The 9,638-nt window shown below is 38.3% G+C and overlaps 1 protein-coding gene and 1 long non-coding RNA gene across 5 annotated transcripts in view; both read left to right on the top strand.

The window, feature by feature from the left end:
- LOC109475834 (transcription factor CP2-like) overlaps nucleotides 1-9,638 on the top strand; it is a 37,346-nt gene that overhangs the window by 19,324 nt on the left and 8,384 nt on the right. The window lies entirely within an intron of this gene.
- On the top strand, nucleotides 3,989-9,180 carry LOC109475840. The gene is made up of 6 exons (XR_002140574.1): nucleotides 3,989-4,241; nucleotides 5,035-5,102; nucleotides 7,256-7,331; nucleotides 8,148-8,241; nucleotides 8,715-8,805; nucleotides 9,100-9,180. It is a non-coding gene; the product is annotated as an uncharacterized LOC109475840 (long non-coding RNA).

The following is a 9,638-nucleotide window of genomic DNA, read 5'->3' as shown; positions in this document are numbered from 1 at the left end:
CGATTGATGAAATTGGATGCTGTTCATTCTATTTTGTCCTTGTTTCCATGTACGACCTTGTTTCCATGTACGACCTTCAGGAAAACCTGTTTCAACCCGGGACGTCACCTCAGCACAACGTTGTAAGGGTTTTAAACATTGGGTGAAGTCCTTATGAAATAACTTGGTTGTTTCCACTGTTAATTCACAATACTTCCATTGTATCAGTTCACAATGTCACTATGTTGTAGTGAGCTTTTAAAGTAAGTCAACTTTTACCACTCTTTCAGCAGTAGGTTCATTAAAAAAACTGAAAAACCCTGGTCTCTTTAGATGTGGAAAGCAAGAACAACTTATACCTCAACCACTCAACCATTTTTTAAACAAAAATAAGAATATCATAGATACAGTAGTCATGCGTAGGAAAGCATGTGCTTTCAAATGACAGATCCAGTTTGGATTTAAATCTTTCAATATGGTGCAGTTCAAAAAGGATAGAAAGCTTCCCAAATTTAAAGTGACCAGTGTTACGATTACACTGTTACACAACCAATTTGTTTTGTAGGTCTACACTTGTTGTAACACCTTAGCATTATATGCTTCATGTTAATCTTTAGCACACAAAGTTTGTGTTGCACACTGAAGTAGCCATTTGGCTACCAATTCTCTATTGGTTACGGGGTTAGGCAGTAAGGAGAAGGTTTTTCACTGTTTTGCTTTGTTGAACTTTCCATTTATGGTGATTTTGACACTGTTTGAATGGTTACCTCTATGTTGTATGGTTAACCACAGTGTTGTGTTTACTTAACAGTGTGGTCCTTCAGATGCTTCCTTCAACTCACCTGCAAGCAGCAGCTACAACAGCAGTTTTCACAGCCCACCTGACGTCAACAGGTTAGTGCAAATCCTGTGTTAATTCGGTGATAATACAGTAAGTTCATCTCTTTTTGCTGGACTTAATATGTGTCAGTGGGGGAAATGAGGTTTTCACTGTGTTTTAAGTTTGTGATTTGTACGGTATCTGTATCTGTTAAGCCGGTATAACCGCCCTTCAGCATAACACACCAGCTTTGCAGGCACGCGGCACAGCGGCAGCTAAAGCTATATAACACCGATGAAATAATCAAATAACAATTCATGTATTTGATAGTGGGAATTTTGAGAATGGATAGGACATGTATTTGCAGCAGAAAGATTTTGCAACTTGCGGTTAAAATGTCTGATAACTTGCAATACTACAAGTATTTTGAGCCTCGACTAGGGCTATATTTATACGAGTCATAGTATACAGCTTTGGTCATACATGTATTAATGTAGGCCAATTTAGCTTGATTCAATGCTATTCTCAGCTTCTATGTCCAGATTACCTTATGATATATATACATGTATATTATAAAATGTCTAGATAGAGATGGCTATGTGTATTTATACTTTATTCTGGTAAAAAAATTAAAAAACAACTTTTGACCCAGCTTTTGTATATTGTACCGGCTGAAACTGGTCTTGTCTGGTCTGGTCTAGGTCTAACAGCAACCCATCCCCTATCCCTAATGCATATTTAACATATTTGACCAAACATGTCAATCCTTTAATAGCAACAATCATGGATTGGTACAGTGTAGAGAATAGTATTGTAATGTTGTATACTGCTTCCAAGTAGTACAGTTGTGGATGGCAAGGTGGATAGGGTGTAAATGTTCTGGGATTGAATCCCTAGCAGGTCCCACTGATGTGTCCTTGGAAAAGTCACTTAACACTTTTCCTCAATCAACTCAGGTGAAAATGAGTACACTGTACCTGGCATTGTTTAGGGACATCCTCTCAGATTGGATTTAAAGCCTACACAGTTCAAACCTACACACTCAGGCTACAGTCCGGATGTACATAGCTTGTACTTACTGTACTCACTCACTAGTACAAAACTGGTTAATGTATTACCCCTAAATGCGGTTTACCGTTTTTGCAACAAAAAAAAATGTCTGAAAATCATATGAAGGCACAACATAGTACTGTACATTTGCTGCATGATAACTCTGCATATCATTGCATTAAAAACATCTCTCCTTGGACAAAACTGAACAAAAATTAACCTTCCACCTGCTTAGGAACAGCTGTTTGCACCAAATATGTATTGGATAATGAGTTCGGCAGCAGGGAGAGGGTTAATCTGTATTGACAACAAGGCCAACCTCCAAACCTCTGTAGGTACAATGTTAGAAATACCCATCCGCAGTCTGTATTTTGCAGAGACATTTTCATTATTGCAGAAGAAAAATTAAACAACCTGCAATTTTGCAAACTGAAAAAGTCAGGGTAGGGGTGCAATGGTGTGTAACAGCTTTCATTTACTACTGACATTCAAGGAATTTTGCATGTATTTTTCAAATTGCATGTAAAACATGCAATTTTGTATATGCCATAAGATTAGATCCGGACTGTGTATTTGCAGGAAGTATTTCAGAATTGCAGAACAAAATTTTGACGTTTTGCAATATTGCAGAACACTGAAAAAGGGATTTCTACTACTGAGGTTGAAAATGTTTTGACATAACCCAGGATAGACCAAGCTTTCAGCATACCCAGCTACAATGTACCAGCCTGCAGACAACATGTTTTCAAATAGTTGTTTTGTCAACATGTACATGAAACATGAACTTCTGACTCTTTGTGTTCATCGCACAATGTTTCAAATCAATATTATTCAGATTTCTGTACAGTTCATTAGAGGAATAAACTTTGAAAACACGAAAAAGACAATACTGATAAGTCTTCAATTGCCAGTCCCTAATAATACAAATTTATAAAGCTATATACTGTAATACGTGTTTGTATGATATACTATCATATAGCCTTAGAAGCTTCTAGACCATGCAATCCATATTGTTATTGTTAGCATGGCTGTTAGCCTTTTGAGTACATGCCGTCCTTGAAATCAGCCGGTAACAACAATCACGCAGGAGTTATGCAGGCATTCACTCAGAGCCAGTAACAGCCAGTCTAGGCAGGTTGTATCAGGAACGTACCATCTCGGCTGAGAGGGGTGTCGGGTTGCTGCCTTTACAGCATGTGCTACTGTGTGTGTCTTTTGTTATAATGTTTGATCAGGACTAGTAGATATCTGAGCCTTCATGTTGTGATGGTGGAAGGGAAGGGACAAAGCGACATTCAGAGGTGCAATGTTGTTATGTGCAGTTGTTGTACATGTATGTGATGTTATTACTGTACATGTATGTACTAATGTTGTTCTATAGGCATACTGCATGCATGTTTTGCATGTACAAAATGTACCTGTTTCTTTTTTCTAACAAAATATTACAGAAAAAATAGTGTTAGAAGAACCCTTAAACATGGCATGAATTTCTCTTTCACTGTATTGTATTGCACGTAACAAAAAATGTTCCAGGCCTTGAATAGGGCTATACTATGACTGAGTCATACTAGTACGACTCAGAATGTATAGTATATCACATATTTGTTATTATTAGGCTGACTACTACTTTAGTCAGCTTACTAGCAATGTTAATCTCACCATGGAGGGTAACAGAATGATCTGCCTGGAAATTTAGACTGTGCTAAAAGAAGAATCTGCCAATATACATGTAGCATATGAATATAATGTGATATGATATGATATGATATGATATGGTCAAGGTGTGGAATAGGGTACAATGTAGATGCTAGCATTTTGCATATTTTAAATACAAACAGCAGGCGGCATTTTTGAGAGTCAATCTTTGATATATATTTTACATCTTTCTCATTAACTGTTAACAGTATTATATGTTTCCCCATGTTTCCTGGGGTAACTATTATTATTAACTGTAAAAATATTTAAATGCCCTGCCCATTTCCTAGACTCTGGTCCTTAACCATCCCTAGAAGCCCTTTTGGTACGTCCCTACACTTTAAGCAGTACTCCTTAATAATGGTAACCTAGTTTGACATGCCAGCCAGCACGCACACAGGATATGCAAATGAAGTTGTCTGGCGGGAACCAGTTGAAACCCAAACAAACCAGCTGGGCATGTTTAAACCCCCATCTAAGTGCAGTGTCCTCAATACAGTACTGACTGCTTCCTTTACTGTCAGTGGCAACGTCTTGTAGAATCCTTTGTTAGAGAAGAAAAAGGCTGTGCCATGCTTTATACTAAACAGTGTGAGGAAACCAGTAGGAGATTAGGATTTACTCCTGACCCTGGGAATTGTGATCAGTGGTTATGTGATGTCGTCAAGCCTTTCAGCTACCTTCGCCTAGGAGAAAAGTATGTCCTGGTGTTTTCTTGGAAAATTTGTGTTTGCGTGTTGTTGTTTTTTTTTCTTTGATCCAGCAGTTGAATTTTTATGTGATGAGGAATTTCTGTCTGTATTTTATCTGTTGTTGATGGGGGTCTGCGTGGTACTATTGGTAGGGGTAGTACAAATTCTGGGCTTACGTAATGTGTTGTCCTTGGTTATGTCAAATTAAAAAAATTGTCCTTAGTTACATCAAATTTTAAAAACATCCCTTGAGCAAAGCTACATGTACCAGTAATTCTGTTTGAACACAACCGATTTCGCTTTGCATCAAATAGGCGGTGGTATACTAGTATTTGTGAACCATGACAATTGAAATGACTGGTGACGTCTCAGGGAAAACAAAGGCATTCAGACCCTTGTTGTAGACATGTCAGCTTCATGTAGTTTGATTAGCAGAGGTTTTTCATTCTTTGTGCCTTCTCTCTCAGTCTCTGTCATGAATAGGAAAATGATTCATGTGTAAATTGTGTTTCATCTAGTGACATTTCTATCTGAGCTGCACACATTTTCTCCATAATCAATTTAGCAAATCTGCATTAGGAATCATGCCATATTCTTGGCAGTCATAACATGTTACAGTAAATTCAGAAACATTCCTAAAATAATGAATTTGAACATTTTACATTGTAGAAGGCTGGTCACTGATTTGAAATTATACAAATTTGAGAAGGCGCACAGGTTACGCCTCATAAAAATAAGATACAGGCCCCTGCTGTTGTAGTGTGCCAGGTACATGTATTTTGTGTTAATATTTGACAGACTCAGCTGCAGGGAGTTTGAGCTCCAGCAGTTGGGGCTACTGTAACACCCACCACCCTGGATGGGAGGTAAAACCATGGTGCACTGTTCCTTGCCTGGCCTATTGTGCTTAAGCTAGGAGTTAGCCCTTTGCTCGTCTTGATATAATGGCTTGCGCGGTTCTCAATGTAGTTGCATTATGTAACAAGGATTTTTCATTGTTGGCAGACATCATACGCCCAGCCCCTTGTAGTTGTACATGTAGGTAAACATGTTCCACCTACGTTATATCTCCCATAAATTTCTGGCACTGCTCCTTATCAGTCACTCTTGCTATTTGGCGGTGTTCCCAGATTGTGCTCATGCAGTTTCTTTGTGCAAGCTGGGTACCGTTACTAAGTCAGGCGATCTTAATTTGTTGGTTCTCAGACATGTATGTAGAATTTTAAGAAGATGACATCATGAAAACAGAGGGCTTTCGAGGAATATTTGCATTCTGGTGACTGTGTTCACTCCTGAAATTGTGTGAACCGAGGTAGAGGCTGTTCCCTCAGACTCTGTTTCCATGTTTGGCATTGTTTCATTCTCTTTTTAAATATGAGAACCGCGAGATTGAATTGGTGTGGCCTTGTGCTTGCTAGCTTGTTTATCAAAGTTTATGTTGTATGTTGGCACTACCTCATCCTCTTTCCTCCAACAGTGGCCTACAAAACATTGTCTCCTTTGCCGTATTGTTTCAGTGATATATTCTTGTATAGCTCATGGTTTGAAATTCTTTGTCTCAATGAGATGTTTAAGTCATTTCTCAGCATTCTAGTGTATGAGCTGTTTAACCTTCTTTCTAGGGTTTTTGTAAGACTTATTGTCCAACACTCTGAACCATAGAGAAGGATTTATTTATTTATTTATTTATTTCATCATAAGACGGCTGGGTAGCCCCATTCGGCTTACATTAGCTGTTTTCCAAGGGGGCCCAGCAAAATTACACAAGACATTGTTACATAAAATAAGACAAGAGTGGACAACATACAGTAAACATCTATTGGTGCTGAAATGTGGAAATCAATCCGATATTAATTATTATGTCTATGTTTATATACAAAATGTAATTGCTTAGCCCTTGTGTGTTAGATATTATTTCAGCTATGGTATGACAATTTTTTTAATGATGATAAGCCATTAATTTTTTTTGGATATTAATAAACCACTCAATTTTGTGGTTCATTCTGTACAAGGACTCTTTGCTTGACTTCTTTCCATTTTACGAATTAAATACACTTTGTATACATACACACGTGTTTCCATTGTATTACTACTGTTGATTTAACCGCAAACTTTAAAGTTAAAAAAAAAAACACTGAAAACCTCATCTCCCCTATAAAATCGAATCCTTGCAAAGATATGTAATTTACAGTATGTTTATGTATAGAGATAGTCATCATATTACATGTATAAAGACACCCAATGCAGATTCAGGGCAGCAATACAGAATAAATATTCAATCAGATTTCTGGATGAAGAAATCTGTCTGATATTGACATTTACTGCTATTTCTCAGCACATTGTTCTCATCATTTCTTACTTGAAGTGTTTGAAATATCACAAAAACTAGCTATGTGAAGCATCTTTTTATTTTTTTGGGTACCAACCATGAATAGCTAGAACCAGCCCAGCATACAAAACAAGCATCCATTTTCCATCAGTGACATCAAATTTTTGCCTCACTCTACATGAAAAGAAGGAATAGAAAATTGACTTTGAAAATCCAGTTTTGTTACCCTGAAATTGCATTGGATGCATTTAAAGAATATCTGAGACAATCCAATTCAAAGTGGCCAGTCTCCCTTTCCCACATTATATGTGCAGGTCACAAGGCTCTGGCCAGCTCAACATCTTTTTCTGTCAGCCCAGGTTCACGATCAGACCTGGGGCAAGAGTGGTGGCAATCTAGGGGGTCTAGGAGCCAAATTTGTGTTTTCAAGCCTTTGAAAACACAATTTCCCCACATATTGAGAGGGACATCATGGGGTTGAACATGGTTGCTGGCAGACCTTTGGATGTTTTTATATTTTTACCCAAAAATTTGTCAATTTTGTCCATCAAGGTTGACAGCTTGGTTTAAAAATCTTTCTGTCACATGCCACAAAGTTCCTACAATTGATAGAAAAACGAGTGCTGGCTAGAGCCCTGCAAGGTTGTTTATTTTTTTTACATACATGTATGCTGTATTTTCTCCCTACAGAAGTCTGCAGAGTCCCACCACCTCTGCTGCTGCTGCCTCCAATGATGATGGGGGGGATAAAGCTGGGTCCGTGGAGGTGAGATACAGTCTTGTCAGTTTTATATTTATGTCATACCTGGGCCGCGATAACGTTCCATACGTGTGTTCCGGACCGGGCCGTACTTTAGGCTACTTTATTCGTACGTTGGAACTGAAGTTGTTGCGTTTTTGGGTTTAGGGACACAAAGTTTTGGCTCATTTTGCATTGAAAGACGCATTTTCTTGGGTGGGTATGACATATTTAAAATATATATATAAGTCATGGTGTATTCTGCATCGCCCTTGGTCCAGGCCCTCCCGCGAGTCAGAACGGCCTTAGGTGGTCGGGCCGATAGCTCAGACAATACGGAATACACCGTGTTGTATTCTCTATATATAAAACCTGCCAGTTCACAAGACACACACAGTCAGTGCCCCCACAAATATGCACCGTCACTGGCAGGCAGCTGAGAAACTGTAATGCATTTACTGTCCCCAAGGCCAGAAGGGAATGGCTAACTGTCATTCTTACATTCTGCTATCAGAATGAGATTCCACAACAAATCAATTTTTTTGTGACTCTAGCAGCCCTGGGGCTTGATATCTTGTTTTATATTGTATTTTTGTGCATTGCATTATATTGTATTTTGCAGTCTTTATCATAGTTTATTGTACATAACTATGTGAGAAAATATTGTTATGACAAACATAATTCAGGGAAGGCACATCTGTGTCCTTTCCTGCCAGTGTGTGTTTTAATTTTGTGAGAAATAATAAAAGTTTTATCCAATTTTCTGATGTTAAGAAAGATTACTGGACATCATTAGTTTCAACAAGCTAATAGCATTTTTTTTTGTTTGTTATATTTTCACAGCCTCTTGCTCCAGGCGCCAACATTCAAGAAACACAGAGCTGGCTGGTACACAACAGATTTGGCAACTACGTCAGAACATTTAATAACTTTGCAGGTTGGTTCACACATTTGGGAATCTTAATCAACCTCACATACAAATCATTCTACGCAAGGGCAATATGTACTGGAAAGATATACAAGTGAGATCTTCGTGAACCTGTGTCATTTCTCTGTACACTTGAAGAAGTCCACTGGACGAAACCTGTCTGACAGGCTAAATAAAATTTCTAACCAGAAAGGCTCAAGGTGCCTTACTGAGGGACATCTGCGGTGTGATATGAATGGAATGAATCCACTCTACTACATGTATGTACATTCTAGACAATGTTTTTTTCACCCCAAGATCTTGGGGCAAAGGAGGAAAAAATTGATATAATCAGTGGAGTGTACTTTGTACTTCTTTGTTCTTTAGATTATACATGTATACTTGTACTTGAGCAAGGTATATATAAATAAATGCAGGGAAAACACACTACCATTGCATTGGTCATAATAAAAATAAATAAAAAATCTTTCTTTTTTCTTCAGGAGCTGACTTACTGAGATTGACCAGAGAAGACTTGGTACAGATCTGTGGCCCAGCTGACGGCATCAGACTTTTCAACGCCCTTCAAGCCAGGTAACCATGACAACGGGTACCTCTGTAACCATGACAACCAAAGGAATATACTCTGAAGTCTCTGAATTACTTGTTCGCAGTATTGATAAATTTGCAAAGTACAGAAGTGACAGTGAAAACCGTGAATATAGAAGTTCTGTGAATATAAAGTGATTCACAGTACTTGTCATAGGTATTACATGTAGGTACTGCTATTGAACTATGGCTTCCTGGGCATAACAAAATACAGGCATTGTATTTTCTTTGACTTTGCTATACGTTTTTCTCATGTCTGGTGTTCTCCCATCCTTTCAGAGCGATCAGACCAAGGTTGACCATGTATGTCTGTCTAGAATCGCAACATGGTGAGTACATACAAGAATTACATAAGATTTGTATCATGCCCTAATTCAGCCAGATAAGGCTGCAACGGTATGTCTGAGCACGTGTTGCAAATAAACCAGTCATCATCATCATCACTCAGCTTTACATTACACATGTACATGTATTATGGCAGGACACAGTTTTCGCCCTATGGGGATTTCCATAGTTCAAACCCTGGCCTGAAAAGGCTATGTGACTACTTTACCTTTACCTTTCACTTGTCAAAATATGTATATAAATAATACATACTTCAAGATCTGACTACCAACTTCATAATTGATTTGCTTTGATTTGATTTATTGAAATTGCAACAGTACATGAGGAACAGAGGCAGCTGTTGCTGGTGTTGTGTCCTGCACGTAGAAATGAATACTGGACAGACAATACTCATTTTCACTTGAGTCTAGTGGGGAAAGTCGTGTAAATCGCCTTTCCCAAGGGCACAAGATCGGTGGTATGTCAGGACTTGA

Source organism: Branchiostoma belcheri, unplaced genomic scaffold, assembly GCF_001625305.1.
Source record: "Branchiostoma belcheri isolate BF01 breed outbred unplaced genomic scaffold, Haploidv18h27 scaffold35, whole genome shotgun sequence".
Lineage (NCBI taxonomy): Eukaryota > Metazoa > Chordata > Leptocardii > Amphioxiformes > Branchiostomatidae > Branchiostoma > Branchiostoma belcheri.
The sequence above is the reverse complement of the archived record's forward strand: the minus strand, read 5'-3'. Positions and strand labels throughout refer to the sequence as shown.